We start from the raw sequence: 13,630 nt of genomic DNA, 5'->3' as shown, positions 1-13,630 counted from the left end.
CTTGATAGAGTTTATAAACTATTTCTATACATTTAAAAATATGTATTGTGGTGAAACACCGACAACATAAAATGGACTGTTTTAACCGTTTTTTAAAGGTTCAGCTCAGTGGCGTTACTTACGTCACATTGCTGCACATCTGCTGGATAGATGTCAGTTTACTTACGTCACACTGCTGCACATCTGCTGGATAGATGTCAGTTTACTTACGTCACACTGCTGCACATCTGCTGGATAGATGTCAGTTTACTTACGTCACACTGCTGCACATCTGCTGGATAGATGTCAGTTTACTTACGTCACAGTGCTGCACATCTGCTGGATAGATGTCAGTTTACTTACGTCACACTGCTGCACATTTGCTGGGTAGATGTCAGTTTACTTACGTCACACTGCTGCACATTTGCTGGGTAGATGTCAGTTTACTTCTGTTTTCTGGAGCATGCAGTACTCAGCACAGAACTTGGCACATTGCAAGTATTTAAGAGCTTTCCAGTTTCCTCCTCATCCCACGCATGTTCCTTTCCTCCCGCAGCCTCCGAAGGCTCTAACATGCTGCAGAGATTTTGGTTACTATTCTTCTCTGTCGTGGGAGAGGCAGGGTGGCCAGACACCCTAAGGGACCTGGGACACATGACTTAACCTGCCCTGCCTCAGTTTCCTCATCTGTAAAATAGGAATTAGAGCAATGTCTACTTAATAAGGTTGTGGTAGAGGGTACAACCCCCGAGAAGCTCCCAGAGGAGCTCTAGCCTCATTCGGCGCTCAGAGGATGCTAGGGACCCCCCATGGGTGCAGAGGAACTGGAGGCTGGCTCCAGCCCCAGGTGGCTGCTTACCCTCCCCTGCCACCTGACCGTGAGCGCTCAGGAGAAACAGAACCATGGAGGAGGTGGAGAAGTGAGGCCCTTAGGAGGCCTTGGAGTTCTTTGCTCCATAAAAAGCTTCGACTCAGGCTGCCATAGCGGTCTTGGTATTTTTGTGCCTCTCTAGCTTCTATTTCGAGAGCAGAGTTGGCGTGGGAATGTTTTCCTTTATTTCAAGCCTTAAGTAGTTGTTGGGTAACAGCTGTTCTTATAGATCATCTTTGAGGCACTGAGATGCTGCTGAGAAACACATTTCTGGAAGTCAAGAAAGTCTTCCCTATTTTATTTGCTGGGTTCTCTTTTTCTCCATGCCTTCCTGCATTCTGTCCCTTCCAGAATTTTCTTTTCTACCCCTACTGCCATCCTTCTGCTCCTGTTAAAATCATCTTTGTTGTCTTGCTGTTATTTCCCTCATGGAGCTTTCTCCGGTCCCCTCAGTCGCAGTAAACTTCATCCCCTGGGCTTGGTGTTGCACTCCGACTCGAGCGTTGGTTAGTTTTAAAGCCACCTGGATGTCAGGTTCTGGAAGATTCTAGATGTTTTTCAATACACACTCATTTCCTCAGTGTCACTTAGTAGAAAACTATAGTGAACCTTTCTCTTTGTCAACTCAACATCCAAACGCCTTACTTGTTTGGGGGTGGGGGTGGGGATCCTAAATAGGTACATGGAAGGGTCCCACCTCTCACACAGAAGCCAGATGAGTGATAAAGAGATCCTCGTCCTCTGATGGAACACAGTCCAGATGTTGGCCAGGATTAGCATAGCTCATTTCTGCCCAAGCCGAATTCTCTAGCCTTTTTTTTGTTTTTCAGCTTTGTAAACTACCAGAGACTCTCTGGAAAATTCCTTTTCTATTTAAGTTAGCTAATCCTGCGTTCTATTGTTTGCAACCAATAATTCTTATTGGTATAGTATCATAAACATACTGGAAACATCTGAGATGTGTATACATTCCAGTTTTCTAAAAATCCCATGTAATGATTATTGTTTATGCCTCCTCAGCATTTTGATTCCCCTTTGGATACTAGCAATCTGGTGTTCCTTTTCCAAACCACCCAGTTTCCTTCTCAGTCCATATGCTTCAAACAGAGTTGATTTTAGTCAGGGCTTCAGGGTGGACATGTCTGGTCAAAGTACCGCATCCTTTTGGCTACTGTGATTGGTTCATAGAGGGGCACGTGACCTCCTCCAGGCCAGTGATATTCAGTCCCAGGACTTCTGCAGGAACTATGGGGAAAGAGATGTTTTTCTCCCAGGGGTTACTAAGCTCATAGCATGTATGGCTGGAGTTCCCAGGGGTCACCATGAGGGTGAGTCAACCTGAGAGCTTGTGAGGGTGAGCTAATGCAGAAGAAAGCAAAACTGAGGGAAGAAGAGAAAGACATTCCTGGTGCTATTGCTTAAGGACCTGGATTGAACTGTGCCTGGTTGCAATAATAACACCTGGCATGTATGAAATACTAGGCACTAAGTGTGAGTGTAAGCATTTCACATCTTGTATTAAGAACTTCCAAAATAGAATTCTACAAACTGGGCATCTTAAAACAATAGAAATGTGAAAAATGTATTGCCTCATAGTTCTGGAGGCTAAACGTTCAAATTTAAAGTGTTGAAGGGGCCCTGGCTGGTTTGGCTCAGCGGTTGGAGCGTTGGCCTGCGGTACAGAGAGACCCGGGTTCGGTTCCCGCTAAGGGCATGTACCTCGGTTGCAGTTTGTCCCTGGCCCTGGTTGGTCGTGCAGGTGGCAGCCACTCGATGTGTCCCTTTCACATCGATGTTTCTCTCTCTCTCTCTTCCTCTCTCTCTCTCCCGCTCTATCTGAACAAAAAATGGGGAAATGTCCTCGGGTGAGGATAAAAAAAAATAAATAAAAATAAAAATAAAGTGTTGAAGGGGCCATGTTCCCTACACTGAACTGAATTGCGTCCCCTCTGCACTCCCCTCAAATTTATGTGTTGAAGCCTTAACCCCCAATGTGACTGTATTTGGAGATAGGTCCTATAAGAAAGTAATTAAGTGAAATAAGGCCATAGGGGGCCCTCATTTGATAGGATTAGTGACCTTATAATGAGAGACACAAGGGTTCTTGTTCTCTCTCTTCACCACCTAAGGACACAATGAGAAGTGGGCCATCTGCAAGCCAGGAAGAGAGCATTCACCAGAAACCAATCCGATCAAACTTTGATTGGGAAATTCTAGCCTCCAGAACTGTGAGAAAACTAATTTCTGTTGTTTGAATCACTCGGTCTATGGAATTTTGTTGTAATAATTCAAGCAAACTAACACACTCCCTCTGAAACCGCAGGGAAGAATCCTTTCTTGTCTCTTACGGCTATGGTAGCCCTGGGTGTTCCTTGGTTAGAATCTGCAGCCTTTCAGTCTCCGCTTCTGTCATCACATGGCATTTGTGTGTGTGTGTCTCCTCCCCCTTTGTTATAAGGAAAGTAGTCATGCCTGATTAAGGGCAATCCTACTCTAGTATGACCTCATCTTAACTAATTACATTTGCAAAGATCTTACTTCCAAATAAAGAAATTGGAGGTGCTAGGGGTTAGGACTTCAACATATCTTCTTTTTTTTGGGGGCGGGGGGCACAATTCAACCTATAGAACATGCATTAAACTCACTGAAGCTCATAATTGTTATCATCACACTCTTCCTTACCCAGACAGGGGAGGTAAAGCCCGGAGAAGTTAAGTAACCTGCCTGCCGTGAGAAAGGATTTGAGCACGGATCTGGACTCATGTGATGTGGTGACACAGCCCACAGGTTTAGTCACAGCACAAACCTGCCTGAATGTAGTTCAAAGACACAATTCAATCAGTTCCCTAACTTGCTTAGGACAGTTTGGGTTCGGGTGGGTCCCTTGCAATGATTTCTTCTCCCTACCATTTGCCTTCTCCTTTCCTGTATCTGATGGACAGCTCAGCCTCAGGACTTCACTCAGATCTGCCCCTTGGGGTCTACCCCAGGTTCTAGAATTACTGCTTCCTCTTCCTCCCCCCTCCTTCCTGCCCATCCATACTGTTTGTGCATCGGATGCTAGCTCTCAGCCTGTTTAGGAGGAAGCCACAGGGAGTAAATCAATGCAGAGTGAGGTGTGATTTATGGATTGTAATTTTCCTGGGAGTTTTAGCTTTTAGAAGCAGGTCGTCAACCTGTTTACTATCTATCTGGAAGAAGTTCAGATAATAAAATAAGGAGGTGGAGGTCTTCACGCCAAATGCAGAAAGACTTTAGGGGCAGGCTGCTTTTGCATTCCCTTTAACAATTCCAAACAGATGACATGTGGGAGTTTAGTGTGTGAGTCCTTCTGCTGGGGTAAATGATAACATCTTCTGGAGAGTGGTGATGTTAAAGTAGTGTAACAGTCTTGTACTTACAGAGACTGCTGCTTCAGTTGCTTTAGTTGGCTCAAGATTTTGTCTTTCTTTCAAGTAAAATCTCTTTCTCCTGAAATTTCCTTTACCTTACATCAAACTTTTAAACCTTACCCATAATTCAAAATACCTTATACGTAGAGGATTTTCACTAACTCCTCTAAGAATAAATTTCTCCCTAAATAGCATCTATCATTACAATGATCAGCATGTTTAAAAATAAAACAACAAAGCTCGATGTTTCTCCATTATTTTCTCTCCAGAAAATCTCAGCTCCTAGACATAAGAGGAGAATCTGAATCTCATTTCTTCTTAACTTCTTAATCTTCTTAACTGAAGGTGGTCTGGTGGATTAGCTAAGGGTGCCAGCTTCAGTCAGAGGGACTTGGACTGGAATTTCCACTGCAATAGCTTTTTCTTCTAGGGTCTGCGGAAGATGAACTAACCCAGCATCCTTAGTCATAATGTGGACATTATCCCCTGTTGCAGAGCTGGTGTGAGGGTTAAATGATATACTGACTGTAAAGCTCTTAATTCAAGTTCAACACAGCATAAGGTTCAGCAAAGGGTATTATTTTCTCCTCTTTATTTTTACAACTATCTCTCAACAGAAGAGAGTAGCTTGCATGCAGTTTATTGCTCAGCAAATATGTAAATTTTATTAGTTAGAATACAAATTTCCAGGCCAATAAGAACACTGAATTTCTAGGTAACTGTGCCCCAAAGGGGAGGTAACTGTGCTCCGAAGGGGAGGGTTATACCAAGTTCAATTTTCATGAATTGGCCTTTATTTCCCAGTGGCCCTGTGAGATAAGGCATAGTCTTCTCAGTGGGCTTAATACTGGCAGCAAGGCTGATCATGGCTATCTCGGTTCATCTAAAACCCCTTTGCTCTCTGGAATTGCTAATTGCAACTTGAAATTTAGGGAACTGTTAACTTGCTTCTCACCTCATGGGAAAGCAACTCCCTTTCTGTGCTGCTTATTTGAATTTACTAAATTAGAGACGAGTGGGAAGTCCAGGTAGGGGCACTGGGAAAGCTTATTTCATGAGATTGTGAATGTTTTAGGAGAAGCCAGGAGGAATGGGCACTTCAGGTGGACTCCTCCAAACAGGGATGGAGAGTCTCCCATCCTGGCTTGGGTAGGGCACCAGCCTGAAAGCATGGGGGTCCTAAAATGTAGCTTGAGTATTGGCTTTGGCATTTATTAGCTGCTAAATTTATAATTTGGGAGAAGTTACTAACCCTCCTGAAGACTCACTTATTCAGACACTCATTTGTTCATTTCAGTTCTAATTGTGCGTCAGATACCATTCCAGGCTCCAGAGAGATGATAATAAAAGAAACTGAGAAGAATCCTTGCTGTCGTCAAACTCATGGTTAAATGCAACAGAAATATACAGCAAGGAACAGTAAAGAACCAGCAAAGGAGGTTGCGAAAGAGCAGTAGAGAGAGTAGAGGAAAATCAGGCCAGTGTAGAGTCTTGGCGGCCAAGTAAAGAAAGTGTTTGAGGGATAAGAGAGGCATCAACTGTGTTACATGCTAACGAAACGCGATGTAAGATCAGGACCAGTGTTGGCCGTTGGAATTAGCCATGTGTGGGTTATTGGTGACCTTGAGAAAAGCAGTTTTGACAAAAGCCTCTTTGGGGTGGAGTTAAGAGAGAATAGGAGTAGAGAGTTTCCACACAGTGAGTTTAGAGGACCCTCTTAATGAGTTTTGCTGTAAGAGAAAAAACAGAATAAAACAAAGAATATTTTGGGGGGTTGTTATATTACTATTGGGAAGAAGAATATCATATTTGTATGCTCAGCAGAAAGGAGATAACTGAAGATGAGAAAGAGAGGGAAAATTTGGAAGAGCGGTACCCTTGATTAGGCAGAAGGAGATAGAATTTGATGTACAAATGAAGGGGTTGTCTTTACACAGGAGCACAGGTGTGTGATGGATGCTAGGAATCCAGGGCCACGAAATCAGGCAGGTGGGTTGATGTGGTGAAGAGGAGTGGAAGTTCTTTTTAGTTTTCTACGTGAAATAACCAAACGTGTTAGCTGTGAGTAAGGATGGCGCAACAGTGTTGGAGGTTTAAGGAGAGAAGAGATGGGATAAAATAGTTGTCTAAGAGACTGGCTGGGCTAAGAAAACACAGCATGACAGATTATAACAACATATATTTATTATCTCATTGTTTTCACGGGTCAGGTGTGTGGGCATGCTTTGCTGGGCCCTCTGCTCAGAGTCCCACAAATCTGCAACCAGGGAGTTAGCTGGGCTGTATTCTTATTTGGAGCTCAGGTCCTTTTTTAAGCTTGTGTAGTTGTTGGCCATATTCATTTATTTATTTATATTTATTTATTGCTGGCCGTCAGTTGGGACCACTCTCAGCTCTAGAGGCTGTTCTGGCAGTTCTGTTTTTTTTCCAGGCTTGCAAGAGACTCTTTTCAAAAAGGACCCAGGTCCTCCTTTAAAGACTTTTCATCTGATTAAGTTAGATCATCTTCCTTGTTATTAACTAAAAAATAAACTAATTTGGGACCTTAATTATGTCTGTAAAAAACCCCCTTACTTTTCCCTTAGAATATAACTTACTCATGGAAGTGAGATCCCATCACATGCGTACACCCCACCAGCACTCACGGACATGTGCACCAAGGGATGGGGCTCTTCCAGGCCATCCCAGGGTTCTGCCTACCACAGCAGCCCTGGTCTGGTCCACATTCTTTGTTCAACAGATGAGAAAACTGAGGCTCATAGACGGAAAGGAACTGGTTGTTGCACATGCAGAGTCACAGGCACAGCTGGAGTTAAGGTTCTGGCCAGTGACTGTAGAACTGTGATGATCTTTCTCAGGTCTGTACAGACTCTGAACTTGTGGGAATAACCTCTGTGTTTTAATTATCTTTGTGCCTTTTCCCCTTCTCCCCAACTTTCACTGCACCTAGCTAACAGATACACAAAATGTTTTTAGTGTTGACCTGACTAAAAAGCCATTGGTTAATTTTTAGGAATTTGGAGACTGAAATGAACTGATCTTATGTCTAGTACAAAACCAGTGAGGGATTCAGGCCCAGAAGGAAGCCTTACAGGACTCTGATGAATCATTTATAGAGTCCCTGTCAGTGATGATAGTACCTCTTCTTCCAGCAGTAGCTGTGACCTTTAAGAGTTAAGAGTCACCATGGGGACCCTTCCTATAGGGCTAGGCCCCCTGCTTTTCAGCAACTGAAGTCACTTACCAGTTATGGTCATGCTGAGGCTGGTGGAAGAACATGATGAGTAGGTGAAAAGGATGCTAAAAATGTCAGCTAAAGACCTCAGATGATTCTCTTGGGAGTCTGCTGGGTTCACAAGAAATTTTCACTCACCAGCTGTTTTAGGATTTTGAATAGACTTTGTTTCTCTTCTCACAGTCAAGCTTATTAATAAGAAATGTGTATTTATCTGAATTACTGTGACAGCAAATAGATTTATGTAGGAGCTATACATATAATACATAAAAAATATATGTGTCCTAAATATAAATGTTAAATATCTATATTAAAGTATAAAAAATATAAAAAAATATTTTATTACACCTTCCCAGGTACTACATTTTTCATGGGAAATACTTTTCCGATAATTGGATGCCTACCCAATTTCTTGGAAAAGAAGATAATCAATTGGTATTATCAAATTCTGAGCTTAATTCTCGAGACCAGCACATTGTCTGAAAAAAAAAAAATAGCAGACTTTTAAAGGATAACAAGGGCCAAAAAGTGGTTTGCAGAATGAGGAACAGATACAGAACAAGAAGGAAAAGTTTTTTCTAAAAATTGTAAAATGCTAAAAGGCATTTTGATTGGTTACTGTATGAGTTTTCTATTGTTGTATAACAAATCATCCCCAAACTTAGTGTCTTATACAGGAAACATTTATTGTCTCAGAGTTTCGGTGGGTCAAGAATCCAGAGGTGCCTTAGCTGAGCGCTTCTGGTTCAGGGTCTCTTACGGGCTGCTACCCAGGTGTTAGCCAGGTTTGTGGTCTTATCCCAAGGCTCTGCTTGGGAAGATCCTTCTCTAAGCTCACGCATGTGGCTGTTGACAGGATTCCTTGAGGGCTGTTGACCAGAGACATTTCTACATGGGTCTTTCTAGAGGGCAACTCACAACACGGCAGCTGGGGCTTCCCTCAGAGGGAGAGTTGGGAAGGGGGGCGAGAAATTGTGTGTGTGTGTGTGTGTGTGTGTGAGAGAGAGAGAGAGAGAGAGAGAGAGAGAGAGAGAGAGAGAGATTTTTGTAATTTTAATCTTGCTAATCTTGGAAGTCGCTTCTCATTGCTTTTTAAGTATTCTCTTCAATCCTTAGAGTGTCTGCCTATTTGAGCCAATAACTTAGAGTAAACAAACAAATGAATGAATGCTCACATAACATCTGCAAAACTAAATATTCTAATTAAAGACCTCCTTCCAAAACTAATTAAACAATGGACTCTTGCAAAGACAAATTTTAGTCTTCAAACTAGATGACAAAAAAATTCCTTATTGCTCTAAAAGTGGTAGCTCTTTGAGCTTAAAAAGTATTAAAACAGAGTTTCTAGGAGGGCTTATATTAGAAGAGTTTTTCATAGTGCATTTGATTACGTTTTCTCAAGGAATTCTCTTAATATTATTTTTGACAGGTTATTACATTCCCCCTGTTCCAAATGAGAACATAAAGACCTTGTGAGATTTACAGATATGAACTGTACACAAGGGCTCCAGACACTGATGGCCTGGGGCCTGTAGACAGTGGTTTAGCTGCATTACTTTGACTCTGGCTCTCACTGTTGTTTTGAATAAGTTGTTATAAAAACATAGACCCCAGAAACTCACATGTCTGGCTCAGTCTGAGAATTTTACATGTTAAAAAAGGAAAATGAAAATGTTCTGCTAATGAGCTAATCATCACACACTTACTCAATTGTTGCAAACAGAAGGCTAGATGACCTCTTTAAAGATGGTTAACATTAGCTTCTTGAGTCATCTCTCCAAGCACTCAAGAGTCTGCCTGATGGACTTCAGGAACTAAATTCTGACTTCCTTTTACTTTCCTTATAAAAGGACCCTTATTCTGTATTTTTTAGTATGGTTGAACCATATCCTCTTTGGTCCAAGCTTTTGGCATCTTCAGCTAAGTTCTGGACTGGTGCTGCTAATGCTAGACTGTAAGCTTCATGAAGAAGAAGTCTGTCTGTCTGTCTTGCTCATTTCTGTGCCCCCACTTAGCCCAGAATCTGTCATTGAACATTCATCCCCAAAACATTTGTTGAAGAAATACATTTCTGAGAATTGATTAGGGAAAGTATAGTAAGATTGAAAATTGAGTTGGGATAATCATGTAAGATTTATGTAATACAATCATAGACACTAGAGTTGAAAAATAATGTTGAGAATCAGAGATACAATGGATTTTAGTGAAAAGGAAACAGAAGAATTAAAAAACCCTAAATGCCCTTCCTTCTTGGCCTGTGATTCTCTAGCGGAGGAATTTGCAAAGCCATTTGACCACCCTGAGTATCAATTTCTTCATCTGTAAAAGGGGACAATGACACAGAGGGACTCATAGAGTTGTGAGGGTCAGATAAGATGGTGTGTATAAAAGTACTTTGCACATTTTTGGACACTCTACATATGTCTGGTGCAAAAATTGAAGAAAGGAAAGTATAATTCTTTTTTTTTTGTATGTGCCCCTAGCAGGAACCAAACCCGGGACTCTCTGGTCCACAGGCCCGACGTTCCAACCGCTGAGCCAAACTGGCCAGGGCAGAAATTCTAATTCTAATGTGAGTTAAAGGAGAGCATTTGATATGAAAACTAGCCAAGTAGAGAGCCCTTTGTCAATCAGCCAACTCGAATTTATTGGGAGATCTTTAGGTCTTATCTAGTACATTCACCAGTTGATGTCAAGTTAAAGAGCATGCACCTTCGAAGACTTTCCCATGTTTTTCTGGGTTGAGCCACAGTGTCTCTGATATTGATGATGAGAGTAAGGAGACAGTGGTGGCAGGGAGGTAAGCTACACTATATTCTGACCTTCCTGACTGAAGGAGCTCTTAACCTGAAGAAACCCCTAACAAGCTAACTTTGAAGATTCCAGGAACATGCTATTTCTGGGTCCCTGAGCTCAGGTAAATGAAATAAGATCTCGAGCTTTGGAGTTTAACATACAGAGATTCAAATATAGGCTAAATCTCTCACTACTAGTGCAATCCTAGGTATCTTTGAAGCTCAGTTTTCTCATCTGTAAAATGGGCATATGTATATTAACTTTTGGCTATTAAACACATACTATATGCCATGGTTTATGGTGAATTCTTATATATCAAATTTAATAGTAAGTATCAACCTCTTGCAATGGTAGAGAAGATTAAATAAAATCATGCATGTAAAACACCTATCCCCCGCATATAGTAACTATTAAATAAATGTTTGCTATAGTTTTCACTATTATTGGCTATTATGATGGGATTTTAGATTTCAGATTTGGTGCCATTGGAGGTTGTGGAAACTGAGCTTTTTATGACAACGATCTTATGCCTTCTTATAATCTTCCGTATAGTTAAGTCATACCTCTGAGAATTTATTGCAGCTCCGTTCTCTCTGAGTCTCTGGTCCTGACCTGATAACCAGAACACACTTCTTTCTGAGTGGTGTGAGAGGTATCTTGGCCAGGAGGAAATGCAATTCCAGTCACTCTGCAATGCCAAGACAGGTCCAAATGCCCACCCAGAGACTCATCTACCAAAAAAGGAAGAGGGAATATAGAGGATTGATGTGGGTAAGATTCTAGTGCCCTGAGAAGCCTTTATTATAGTGTTATGGGTTAAATTGTGACTTCCCTCAAAAATTTATATTGAAGTCCTGAACCCCTGTAATGCAGAATGTGATTTTATTTGGACATTAAGTTTTTAAAGAGAGCTTTTAATTCAATTAAAATGAGGTCATGAGGGTGGGCCTTTATTCAACATGATTGGTGTCCTTATAAAAGGGAAATTTGGAGACAAATACACAGAGAGAAGGGATACCATGTGGACATGCAGATGGCCATCTACAAGCCAAGGAGAGAGGCCATCGACAGCTCCTTCCCTCACTACCCTCAGAAGAAACTCATCCTGCCAACACCTTGATTTCAGATTTCTAGCCACCAGAGCTGTGAGACAGTACATTTTGGTTGTGTAAACCACTCAGTTTGTGGTGGTGGGCCACAGCATCCTTAGAAGACTAACACAGAGAGTAACATTTTAGTCATTGAAAGCCACCAGTGGTATCCTGCTAGGGTCAGGGAGAGGTGATGGGAAGGAATGACCAACCGTTTTGGGAACTAAAGTAGACAATGTCTGGTATTCACTTCCACTGTTTTGGTAAATATGAGCTGGGATTCCAGAAAGTGTTTACAAGGTTCACTTCCCTTAGGTGAGGGAGAAAGGTGACTCATACTAAAGTTAGTGAATAATGACAGTATTAAGTGTTTTCAAGGGCTAGATTTTTACCAAAATGGGTAGATTGTATGAAATAGCCAGCCTGAATCATCAGGTACTTTGTACATAAATAAAATTTAACATCTGCCATAACTAAACCATGATAAATATCATGCTTCCAATTAGGAATCGTTGAGGCACTTGTGTTAATGATCAAATAGAATATTGATTTTTCAATATACACATGTGGTGTTGTGTTTAGAGTTGAAGATATTTTTTAAATGATGTTTTCTAATAAGTACTTCAATACTCTTTCTAGTTTTAGCCAACTGTTTTTAAAAGACATTTTTCAAACTGAAAAATGGGTTTCAAACTCTTAAAATATATTTATTATATTACATGTATGTATCAGTTGAAAGATCCACTATAAATTTTATAACTTAATTGCTTTGTTAAATGTACATGTGGATTTTAAGATAACCCCAACATCAGAAATACTAAAACATGATAGAAATGTGCATTTTAGAATTAAGATAATAGAGCAGAAAGTACATTGATTAGAAAGTGTCCTGGGCTCCAACACATTTGGGAAATTAGAGAGTCACAGGCGTACTGCCAGATAATATACCTCTGGAGAGTCCATTGGTAAACAAATCTGATATTGACTACTTTAGGATTTCACCACTACTTGGCCTTGAAATCCTTTTCATGTTGAGCATCCTGTGAGAATGAACTTGTTAGGCTTTATTTTGGAAAATGCTGGGATAAGGCAAATTTTGTTGACACTTCTCTGCATTGACACCTGTAGAGGTTGCGATGTTGAAGCCAGGGAAGCTTCCCCTGTGTGGCCAGCCCACGACTGGCCAGCACACTGTCAGACTTGATGTTGGAAGGCAGAACCTGGTGGGCACCTTCCGTATGGCAGGTCACGACTGGTCATGGCAACCAGCATCTCAGCCAGGCTGCAGTCTCCTCTGTATCTGGGTCCCTAACAGCTTCAGGTCTTGGTAGAGGACACCTGGGCACTGTTGGGTGATGGGATAATACAAGTGCTTTATGCTTACAGGATCTGGGGAGTTTTCTATTCTTGACTACCCCTAGAAGTTCTGCTCAATGATGGACTTGCGTGGGAATTTGCTAATATTTTATTTTTTGTCCTCCAAACTACCTCAAATGCCTTTATGGACTCTTGCCTACTTTTTCCATGGACAAGAAGTTCCCTTTTCTAGCTGAACTTTTCTTGCATGTGGATGTTGCTTCTCTGAAATGAATATTGCACTAGCTGGCAAATACTCTTTGAATGATGTCGCGGTAGCATATTGATTGCTGATGTGTCGTACTGTTTACAAAGAGCAATCATTAGAAAGAGAGGGCTGTTCATCAGACAGAAAAGCTCTGTTGCTTCTCCAGATAAATCCATTTCTGTGAAAATTTGATAACCTTTCATGTAATTTAGGGATTTAGGAAACTCAACACGTTTTTGAGGCAATTGGAAAAAATTACCCCGGGGAAAGTAGCATCTTGTAAAAAACTTTTGCTTGGATGCTTCTTTGTGCCTCATAGGAAATGAAATCCAGTTCCCAGACATGTCTTTGCTACCATGATGAAAGAATCTATCCCTTCCTTGTTTCTTGGGCTGTGGATCAAGGATTCAACATGTGAATCACAAATCTGTAAAAAATGGGGATCACTTTCATATTCTCCTGGGCTTGTTAGAATCTGGCTGAAAGTACGCATAGCAAGGGCCCTGTAAAAGACGTGGTGCCCAGCAGGGAAGTCTTTTCTCCCCCTTGAGGACATCCTCAGGATAGCAGCCAGGATATGAGTGTGAAAGAACATGACAACCAAGTGTGACAAGCAAACTCCACGCAGGCACCAGTTGTCATGGTGATATAAACATGGGAGCATGAAAGGTCAAGCACTGGGTGTTTACCACAAAAAATGTG

This window comes from Molossus molossus, unplaced genomic scaffold, assembly GCF_014108415.1.
Source record: "Molossus molossus isolate mMolMol1 unplaced genomic scaffold, mMolMol1.p scaffold_m16_p_13, whole genome shotgun sequence".
NCBI lineage: Eukaryota > Metazoa > Chordata > Mammalia > Chiroptera > Molossidae > Molossus > Molossus molossus.
This window is presented reverse-complemented; position numbering follows the sequence as displayed.